General features: G+C 47.3%; 1 pseudogene; it reads right to left on the minus strand.

Moving 5' to 3' along the window:
* Positions 1 to 9,567: 9,567 nt before the first annotated feature.
* On the minus strand, positions 9,568 to 9,742 carry LOC123619976 (U2 spliceosomal RNA; annotated as a pseudogene).
* Positions 9,743 to 10,101: the final 359 nt, after the last annotated feature.

A 10,101-nucleotide genomic window follows, 5' to 3' on the forward strand; every position in this document is an offset into this window, starting at 1 on the left:
CTTTAAAATATTTTACTCTTATAATCCTTCCGTTGCCGGGACTCGTTGACAGCAATACTTTTTAGCGCTATGATATTCCACGTTTTCCTCCAGAGTTAGAAGAGTGTGACTGTGTGTTCAGAATCCACTGTTCCCCACTGGATTCTGCTACAGAGTATTGTATGGGCAAGATAATACGTTTCCCTTGTGAAGACAACTTAAGATACCTTTGAAAACGTGTGTGATGTTTTCCCCGGAGGAGGGACAGACTCTGCTTCTGAAACCACTCTGTGGGCTCCAAGCCCCATTTTAAGTTCTCCTGTGGTAACTGCAGCCAGCAGCAGAGTCGGCAACACGTGGAGGGCCTGTCACTCTCCTCCCTGCCAGCCTTTGAAGGATCAGCGGCCCAGGATGTTATCTGAGCTGTTGCCAGCAAGCTCTGACACCCTCAAATGGATGGCAGGAAACGGGTCGGTGAGCCCTGTCAGTTTCCTTGCCACTGGTATCAGCGGCCATGAGCATCTTGGCTGTGAGTCGCTGAGGAGGTGGAGAGAATCCACTCAAAGGTCTGCAGCCTCACTTAGAAAGAGATTTTGGGAGGCACTTCTGAGCCCTGTGCATCTGTGCCTACTCTCTGCCCTTGCTCTCCGTGAGCTGATGGTTACCTCGAGCCCTGCAGCTGGGCTACTGGGGGCACCTGTCACTCCTATGAGGGCACAGAGTCTGCATTGTACGAGACCCGAGAAAGAAAATCCATCAGCCCTGGCACCACCCCTAGTCTGCGGAGCCCCTCCCCACTCCGCACACAATTCCACAGACACTGACATCAGATGAGGCCACTCTCTGCCTGTGATGGAGTGAGACCAAAACAGGACCACAAGTGTCATCGACATGAGCTAAAACGGAAGCAAGAACACCCAGCAAACTGCAGAAATGATCGAATGGCCCTCTCCCGGGAAACATGAGTGGTCGTCTGCCACTTACAGCTTTAGACCCTCTGTCCCTCCCATCACCTTCTAAATAAAAATTTGATACCTGATCATAAAGTTGCCCCATTTTCTGACAGCGTCCAGTCCAGAGCAAGACCAAACTTCCTAGAACCTTCTCAGAGTCCCCTAACTCGAGATCTGGCTGGACTAAGATGGTGGAGCAGAAGGACCCTGGGCTCACCTCTTCTCATGAACACAACATCATTGCAACGAACTGCTGAACACCGCTGACAGAAAAGACTGGAACTACCAGAAAAGATCTTACATCTAAAGACAAAGAAGGAAATACAGGGCAGGCAGGAGGGCTGGGCTTGCAATATAATCAAATCCCACCCCCCAGGTGGGCGGCCCACAAACTAGAGAATACACTGCAGAGGTTACCCCACAGGACGAGAGTTCTGAGCCCCACGTCAGGCTCCCCAGCTGGGGGTCCGGCACCAGGAAGAGGAGCCCTCTGAGTATTTGGCTTTGAAGGCCAGTGGGGCTTAAAAGGACTGGGGGAAACAGACACGTCACTCTTGAAGGATGCACACAAAATCATATGCACACCTGGAAACAGAGCAAAGGCAGTGACTTCACAGAAGCCTGGGCCAGACCTACCTGCTGATCTTGGAGGGTCTCCTGAGGAGGCCGGGGTGGCTGCGGCTCACTCTGAGGACATAGACACGGTGGTGCACATATGGGGAAGTATTCATCCTCATGAACTCTCCTTCCTGGAGGCTGACATCTTCCGTGGGTCATTAGCACCAAGGCCTGGCCCCACCCAACAGCCTGGAGGCTCCAGTGCTGGGATGCCTCAGGCCAAATAACTAACTAGGTGTGGATAGATTCCCCACCCATCAGCAGATAGGGGGCCTAAAGGCTCCTGAGTCCACAGCTGCCTCCGGACATGGCCCCTCCCACCAGGAAGCCTGCACCAGCCGCTAGTGCAGCCTCACCCACTAGGGGGCAGACATCAAAGCAAGAAAACCACAGTCCTGCCTGCAGCCTGTGGAACAGAGCCCACAAATGCAGGACAGACCCAACCCTGGGACCCCCTGGTCCTTGGGTGGTGAGAGGGGTTTCACTGCTGGGACACATAGGACGTCCCCTACAGAGGGCTACTTCTCCAAGGTCAAGAAATGTAACCTACCGCATACATAAAAATACAAATAGAAATTTAGACAAAATGAGGAGACAGAAGAATATGTTCCAGACAAAGACACAAGATAAAGTCCCAGAAGAACTAAGTGATGTGGAGATGGGCAGTCTACCTGAGACAGAGCTCAGAGTAATGATTGTAAAGGTGATCAGAGAACTGGGGAGAATGATGCACAGAGCGAGAAGCTAGCAGTCTTTAACAAAGAGCTAGAAAATACAAAGAACCAAGTCTTGCATGGTAGATAAGAACAAGCTGGGAAGAGGAGGGAACAGCATTCTTGGCAGAGGGAACAGCGTGGCAAAAGCAGAGGCAAGAGAAAGAGCGTTGTATTATGGGCTATGCATTAAGAGACGGGGGTAGGGGAGATGAGGGGCAGGAGCTGAGTCCAAAGGCTGAAGGCCAGGGTAGGAAGGGGCTTGAGAGCAGGGGGTATCATGACCAGGGCGTTATTCTGAAGGTGATGGAGAGCTAGGGAGGGGATTCCAGCAGGGGAGAATTTTAGCAAGATCCCTTGAGCTGTAGGGAAAAGTGAGGGTACTTGAATGAGTGCAACTGAGCTTCAAGAAAGGACTCAAGGCTGGAGAAACACCTGGGAATTTTCCAAACACAGGTGGATTATTACTTCACAGATAGGTATTTTCGGGGTCACTGGGGGCTGGGCGTGTTGCCATGGCAGTTTTGGAGAAATAATTTTTTTACATGTTAAAGTCTATTTTGTGTCCCACTTGGCAAATGCACGGAAAAGCATATTCATTTACTTTCCTGGAATTGTTTTTGAAATAGCTCTGCCTTCCCAGAAACCACGGAGTACGTATCCAACTCTGTCTGAGTCTGCGCTGACATATTATGCAGTGGAGATGATATTTTGCAATTTCCTGATTCACGGGTGACTCATCAAGGTCACCTAAGCTTGGTGTCCCACGAACACATGGGACAAGGATCTAGCTGTGCCCTTGGTACATAATAGAGATTTAAGACATATTCATAGGTTTTTTTTTTTTTTAATTTGGAGAAGGACCCTAAGTATCTAGATCAACTCTGGAAAGAGCAATGGAATCTGGGTTGCTAAGAGTAAACGTATTATTCAGAAGCTTAACTTTGTGCTTTGCAGAACTCCGAAAGCCCAGGCACTGAAATTTGTCAGAGCACAGAAAGGTTCTCACGTTTCCAACCCAGCTCTCATGGCTGCTAGCCAGACGCTGTACCTTCTGGGGTTACTGACTGGACCAAGAAGGGGAGATTAGAACCAAAGGGTTGGGGGATTTTGTCTTCAACACCCGCCTTATGAAAAAGCCTGGAGGAAACCCTGAGGTCCCTTGAAACTGTCACGGGATGGCTTCTCCTGCTCATGGGACGCAGATGGGGTTAACAGGCTGAGACCCCAAACAACTTGCTGCATCATAAACTCCTGTGTGATACACGCAACAGGAAGAAACTCATTATGAATCCCATGGGAAGCTCCCTTTCTCACTTCCAGAAGCCATACTTACTTGTTTTTATGTTGCCTTTAGCTAATTTTTAAAAAATTGATGTACAGTTGATTTACAATGTTGCCTAAATGTCTGGTGTGCAGCATAGTGATCCAGTTATATATATGCACACACATATATTCCTTTTCATGTTCTTTCTCATCATAGGCTATTACAAGGTACTAACTACAGTTCCCCGTGCTGTATAGTAGGATCTTGTTGTTTATCTATTTTGCACATAGTAGTGTGTATTCGTGAATCCCAAACTTCTAATTTATCTCTCCCCTTTGTCCACTTGGGTAACCATAAGTTTGTTTTCTATGTCTGTGGGTCTGTTTCTATTTTGTAAATAAGTTCATTGATGTCATTTTTTAAAAATTCCCCATATAAGCGATATCATATGACCTTTTTCTTTCTCTTTCTGGCTTACTTCACTTAGTATGACGATCTCCAGGTCCATCCATGTTGCTGCAAATGGCATTATTTCGTTCTTTTTTTATGGCTGAGTAGTATTCCATTGTATATATATCACAGCTTCTTTATCCAGTCATCTGTCGATGGGCATTTAGGATGTTTACATGTCTTGGCTATTGTAAATAGTGCTGCTATGAACACTGAGGTGTGTGTATCTTTTGAAATTAGAGTTTTCTCTTGGTATACCCAGGAGTGGGATTGCTGGATCATATGGTAAATCTATTTTGATTTTTTTAAGGAAACTCCATACTGTTTTCCATAGTGGCTGCAAGAGAAACCTGCCTCTCAGAAACAGGAATAAAGGGAAAGTGTTTTATGGGATGGTAATTTGGGCCACAATGTTTTCCAGAAGGTGAATAAGAAAAAAGATCAAAACACCTTTGCTTCTCAGAATGTCTGAGCATCCCTGGTGGTGAAGGGTGAGACCTGCATGAAAGGCACCCAGTGCCTTCCCCTCGCTCCCAAACTAAGATAGCAGAGCTGGTTTGGGGGCGATGGAAGATCCCTACCTTGGGGTGTGGGCAGGAGCTGACTGGATAATACCCAGGAGTTGCAAGCATGGAATTTTATAGGTTTTGGCCTCAGGGTCCTGGCAAGTTTTGTTTCATAATAATTAAAAAATAGCAGCAGAGACCAGTCTTGCCCGAGAGAGGAGTCATCCCCCCCCAAAAGGCAGACACTGTTACTAGCCGTGCACCAGTCCACCACCTGTCCTCCTGGCTCGCAGGACCCCAGCTAGGTTCTGGGTGGTAGTGTGCCCGGCACTTCTCTCTTAGTGGGGTACATTCCTAGTCACTTTCCCAGCCTCCTTTGCAGCCAAAAGTGACCACGTGACACGGTTCTGGCCAGTGGGAGAGAGAAAAGTCGGCCGGGGGCTGGTGGAGGCGGGACTCTGGGCAAGAGCTCTCTTTCTCAATAGAGACAAAGACGTTTAAGGAGAGCTTCCTTCCTCATTGGGATGGAATGGACATCCCATTGTGTCCATTGGGATGTTGTGATGGACATGCTGTGACCACAAAGAGAGAGATACCAGCAGCAAAAGCCCAACAGGAATGGGGACCAGAAGGTTAAAAAGAGGCTGGTTCATGAACGATGTCTGTGAGCTATTGCATCTAATGTGGAACCACCTACCTTTGAGTCGGGCATGTGAAATAACGAGAAATCTGTATTTCCTCAGCGCCTGGGAGTCGGCTACTCTGTTACTTGCACCTGAACTCACTGAACCGATGCATCTGATTGTGGCAGATCCCAAAACAACTTGACCCTTACTCTCACCCATTCCTGTCTGGAAGGTCATTGTCACAAATACTGGGAGACAATACATGGTAGAGGCTAAGGGCATGGATAGTGGAGCTATGGGGTGCAGAGCAGAGGTGGGGTCGGACAGCTTTGACCTCTCTGTGCATGTGGGGAGGAGATAGCCGCCCCCTCCCCCCGACTGCTCGTTTGATCGGGAGCCAGCTGGGGACAGAGCGACACTGACACTCGAAGGGGCGTGATGGGCTGGCAGCCCCGAACGTAGATTGTGACAGGCAGGAGGCGCCCCTGGGTCTGGCCTTTAAACATGCTTCACAGGCCGGGCTGGCTTAGGAGCACAAAGAGTGAGGATTGTTGAGCACAAGGACCTCCCTGCTGTTGGAGGTCCCTTCACTTGGCCGGACTCCGCCTGCTTGAGTTTTGAAGTCTGGCTGCATTGGATGCTCGGGATCAGACTTTATGTAAATACCCAAGGGCCTGCTCTACACAAGAACAGACATCTGACTGCCCTCAGATTTCCACTGCAAGAGAATTATATCCAGGGGTTGGGGGCAGTGTGTGCCTTGTCCTTTGTATCTCAGCATAATACAAAAGCCAGAGTGTCAGGTTTTATCTGTTAGTGCAACTGAATCCCGTTGGCTTGACCAAAATGCTGAGAGCTACTCTTTGCTGCTTAGCATCCTTCCCTTCCCTGCGGACATTCTTACTGCAGCCTGTGGTCGCACTGAGCGAGCTGGTCCTGCCCAACCTCCATCGACAGGGACGGCCTGGGGAAGCCCAGTGTCCAAGAGAAAGGCGGCTTGGGGCTACAGCGTCAGTGTTTTATATTTTGATTTTAAGGAATGATTTGTGCGTTCATTCCTATTTCTCTCTTAAAAAGGACTGGAGTCTGCTCACCGTAAGGTCCTAGCCTCCCCTCTTCTGTTGTCTTTGCTTTTTTGTTATTTATAGGATACAAACACTTTCTATATTTTTCAAGCTTACTCACAGTTTCTTTGGGAATTTTTCCTCTGTTAGTGCTGAAAGAATCTGTCATTTGTCTCCTTTTGCAGCTGGAAGGAGACAAAAAAACTCTAGTCCAGCAGTTGGTAGATGATGTCTGTGAGCCAAATCTGCCCGCCACCTGTGTTTGTAAATAAAATTTTACTGGGATGCAGGCACGCACATCTGTTTATTATTGCGGGCGTGCTGCTTTGGAGCTAGAACGGCAGAGCCATACAGTTGTGACAGAGACCACAGGGCCCGGAAAGCGAAAAATATTTACTGTCTGGCCCCTTATAGAAAAAGTTTGCTGACCCCAGCCCTAGTTCAGAGTCAAATGTAATTTTAAAATAGTATCTTACGGGGGGAGGCTGTATCTCAGTGGTAGAGCATGTGCTTAGCATGCACGAAGTCCTGGGTTCAACCCCCAGTACCTCCATTAAAAAAAATTAAAAATATACAAATAAATTATTAAAAAATGAAATAGTATCTTACCTAACTTGATTGGCACTGCATAGAACAGGCATCAGCTCTTCTCTATAACAAAGTCGCCCTGCTCCCGGAGTGCCCAGCCTTCCTGTATCCATCTGACCTGCAAGTGTTCCTTAATTCCCATCCTCTACACAGTACACAGTCAGTGTGGAATGCTTGGCTCGAAGTTTGGGGTGAGGGAGATAAAGCAAACAATTTTAGATTGAGGACTGGATACCGAACTCTGAGAATCCGTCCGGCAATCCTCCCTGTTCCCTCGAGGAAGACCTTTCTCACCATCTTGCTCTTTAGGTCTTCACCATACTGTTGGGCCCATCTCCTCCTCAATACCCACCTCATATCTCAATCCCCCTCACTTTATCCTGGAGAGCTGTCATGCTCCCTACTCCTAGCTTACATGGTATACCTGTACATTGGCGAATTCTGCTATGGTCCAGTTCCTGAAGAACTACTGGAATATGAGAGGGAAATTTTCTGGGATGCAGGAGGAACCTTGCTTCCCTAGGCTTCCAGTTTCTACAAGGAGGGACATCAATTAGTGGAACACTAGTGGCATCTCTACCCCTCACTCCTGCTTCCCCAGGGAGGAAGGACATCTAATATGACTGATAAACTTGGGATAAGGACTGACCATGTGCCCCTTACTCAGTATCTTCCTTCCGGGACACAACTTCCCTGAAGCTCATACTCTGGTCTTGCAGTTTGGTGGGGTAATTTCAATTCAGGGGAGTCGGGGTATTTGTGCATGAGGTGGGACTACTGATAAACAAAGAATGGAATTTGATGAGCAAACTAACTCTCAGAGACGGAAGCTTGTGGTGGGCCAAGCCATGTGTCTAGGGTGGTTTTCCCTATGAGGAGACAAGGAGATGAAGATTTGAGTGCAAGTGATTTATCTGGAAGGTGAGCTTAGGAAGCACCAGTAGGGGTGTGAGGAAGGGACTGTAGCCAATGACAGATGCACTGTTAGGCCATTGACCATTTGGGTAATAAGAACTTAATCTCATAGTAAACTCTGGGAAATGGTGTGGAACACGCACCTCAGGGTGGTCCTGCTGGGGAGGTGAGGGAGCTGAGGTATTTATACTCCAGCTCTTGTCTGTCACTGACTGAGGGCTGCTCCTGGGGGTTGACTTCCATGGCTTGCCCCACATCATAACGCAGCCTTCTTTATCTTTGAGAAAAACCCTCAGACAAAGAAATGCAGATGCCACCAACTGGAAGATCATCAGGAGCACACTGAGGCTGCAAGACCTGTGGGAGGGCCAGAACACTCAAAGTCACTATTACACGCTCTGGTGTTGAAGGGTGAATTTGGCATCTCTTTCTTAGTTGCCTGTGCTTTAACTTTACTGCAGGACTAAGGATGGAGAGAATCAAATTTGGGGCTTTGGCAGGATTTGTTTTCCCATCATTTAATCTCATGTTTCCCCCTAGATGCAGCTGTTTTCAGAGGCCATAGGTCCTGGATCATCTCCATTGGGTCTCGGTAGAGCCTCGATGTAGGGCCCCTGCTGCCTCCTCAAGACAAGGCCACAACCCGCACCACTATTGGCAGCATCTCTAGCAACCTGTCATCCTACATCTGTAATAGTTGGTATTTCTGTGCCTTTATACTGTGGGTTCTTCCAGGAGAAGGGCTGAGGCTGAGAACAGCTGAAAATTTGAGCAATTAACTGATTTGTTCAGTGCTCATGCATTCTAACATTGTCTCTTAAGTCTCTTCTAGAGAGACTAATTTCTTAGTCTTGGTAATAAAATTATTGGTGAATGTGCCAATTGACCCAATTAGGTCAAGTGTCCTCCCTGGATCCAATCAGGGGTGGAATTTTGTGGAAGGAAAAGACAGGTCCCCCTGCAGCCACACAGCTAGAGTTGGAGAATTGTGAAGGTTGGATAATCCAATAGTTGCCCACCTCCCACACAACAGATACTTTTCCACCCTCTGAAAAGGGTCAGCATTGGTGCAGCTGGACGGGTTATGACTTTAAAAATCGTTTCTCAGGCTTTCCTGGGTCTTATTTAAGTAAGACATTGAGCAATGCCTCCCTTAGCCTATTCCTAAAGGAAGGGGTCAGCAGTGACTTCGTGAGGGCCTCCCAATGAAGTAAAGTGCTCCACCCCTGCTCACATTTTACTGTAAAGTTAAAAGTTTTCATAAGCCCAAGCTGCAACAGAATTGGCCCTGTCACCTTTATTTTAGCATCTGTCCTGGGTTCTGGAATATTAGTTGCCCACCACTTAGCCGAACAGTTCAGGAATTGCTGGGAAACTTTAGTTTTCAAACTTGAATCTGATCTATTTGGGCTAAGCTTGCAAACTATCACCCTAGGAGTAAAGTGATCATGATGCCTCTGTTTTTAAGCCAAAGGAAGTCAGGCAAGCTGCTCATGTGTCACTGTAGCATAGTGTGTTGGTGGTATGTAGAGCCTTTGATGATGAGAAAACATCAACAACTCAGTCCTGTGGAAAGAACTACCGCACAGCAAAGATCCTCATAATTTAAAACAGTGCTAAGGACATGCTTCCATATTTAAAGAGCACATTCCATGGAAGAAGAGGTTGAAACTGCAAGAGGATTGGAGACTGGAGGGACTATTATTAATATAGAAATGGCAGAGGATTCTAGAATCCTGGAAATATCACCTCCTTGGCAATTGTGCTTTACATTATCATTTGAAATATGCCTAAGTTGAGGCATTTGAATAATCATGGCAGGACTTGTAGGTGCTTTGGGCTTTGGCCAAACAAGTTGCATTTTTAAACAGAGGTTTTTTTTTTTTCTTTCTGGTGCACCGTTCCTGGAAGTACATGCGTGGAGTGGACGGAGCTAGCTCCTATTTCAACTCCCTGCTCCAAAAATCCATTTAATATATTGTCCTTGGATAGAGGACGTATCAGATATTAAACTGATAAGAACAGATACTACACTTGATCTTAGCCAAAGGCTGAGAAGAGATAACACAGAACTTTTAAAGAACAAGCATGAAACAGTGCACGTAATATGTAGAGCTGTGCCCATCATGGCGGTCCATGCCAACGTCCAGATTTAGTGACCGGTCAAAGATTGCTTTGTGTCCAACTGGCTTTTTCGTGGCCTTTCAGTGGAAGATGCAAGGTTCCCCTTAAAGTGAGCACAGTAACACCATCTCTAATTCTGTCAAATTCTGGTGCAGCCACTCACCATCCTTGGGGACCTGGAGTAATATCTGACGTCGGTGGGAGTTGGGATTCTCAGTTGGCCATTGGGATCTATGGCATTGAGACCCAAGAGGAAATAGAGCAGGGCTCCTCCAGAGATGACATCTGCCTTCATTGT

Source organism: Camelus bactrianus, chromosome 1, assembly GCF_048773025.1.
Source record: "Camelus bactrianus isolate YW-2024 breed Bactrian camel chromosome 1, ASM4877302v1, whole genome shotgun sequence".
In the NCBI taxonomy this organism is placed as follows: Eukaryota; Metazoa; Chordata; class Mammalia; order Artiodactyla; family Camelidae; genus Camelus; species Camelus bactrianus.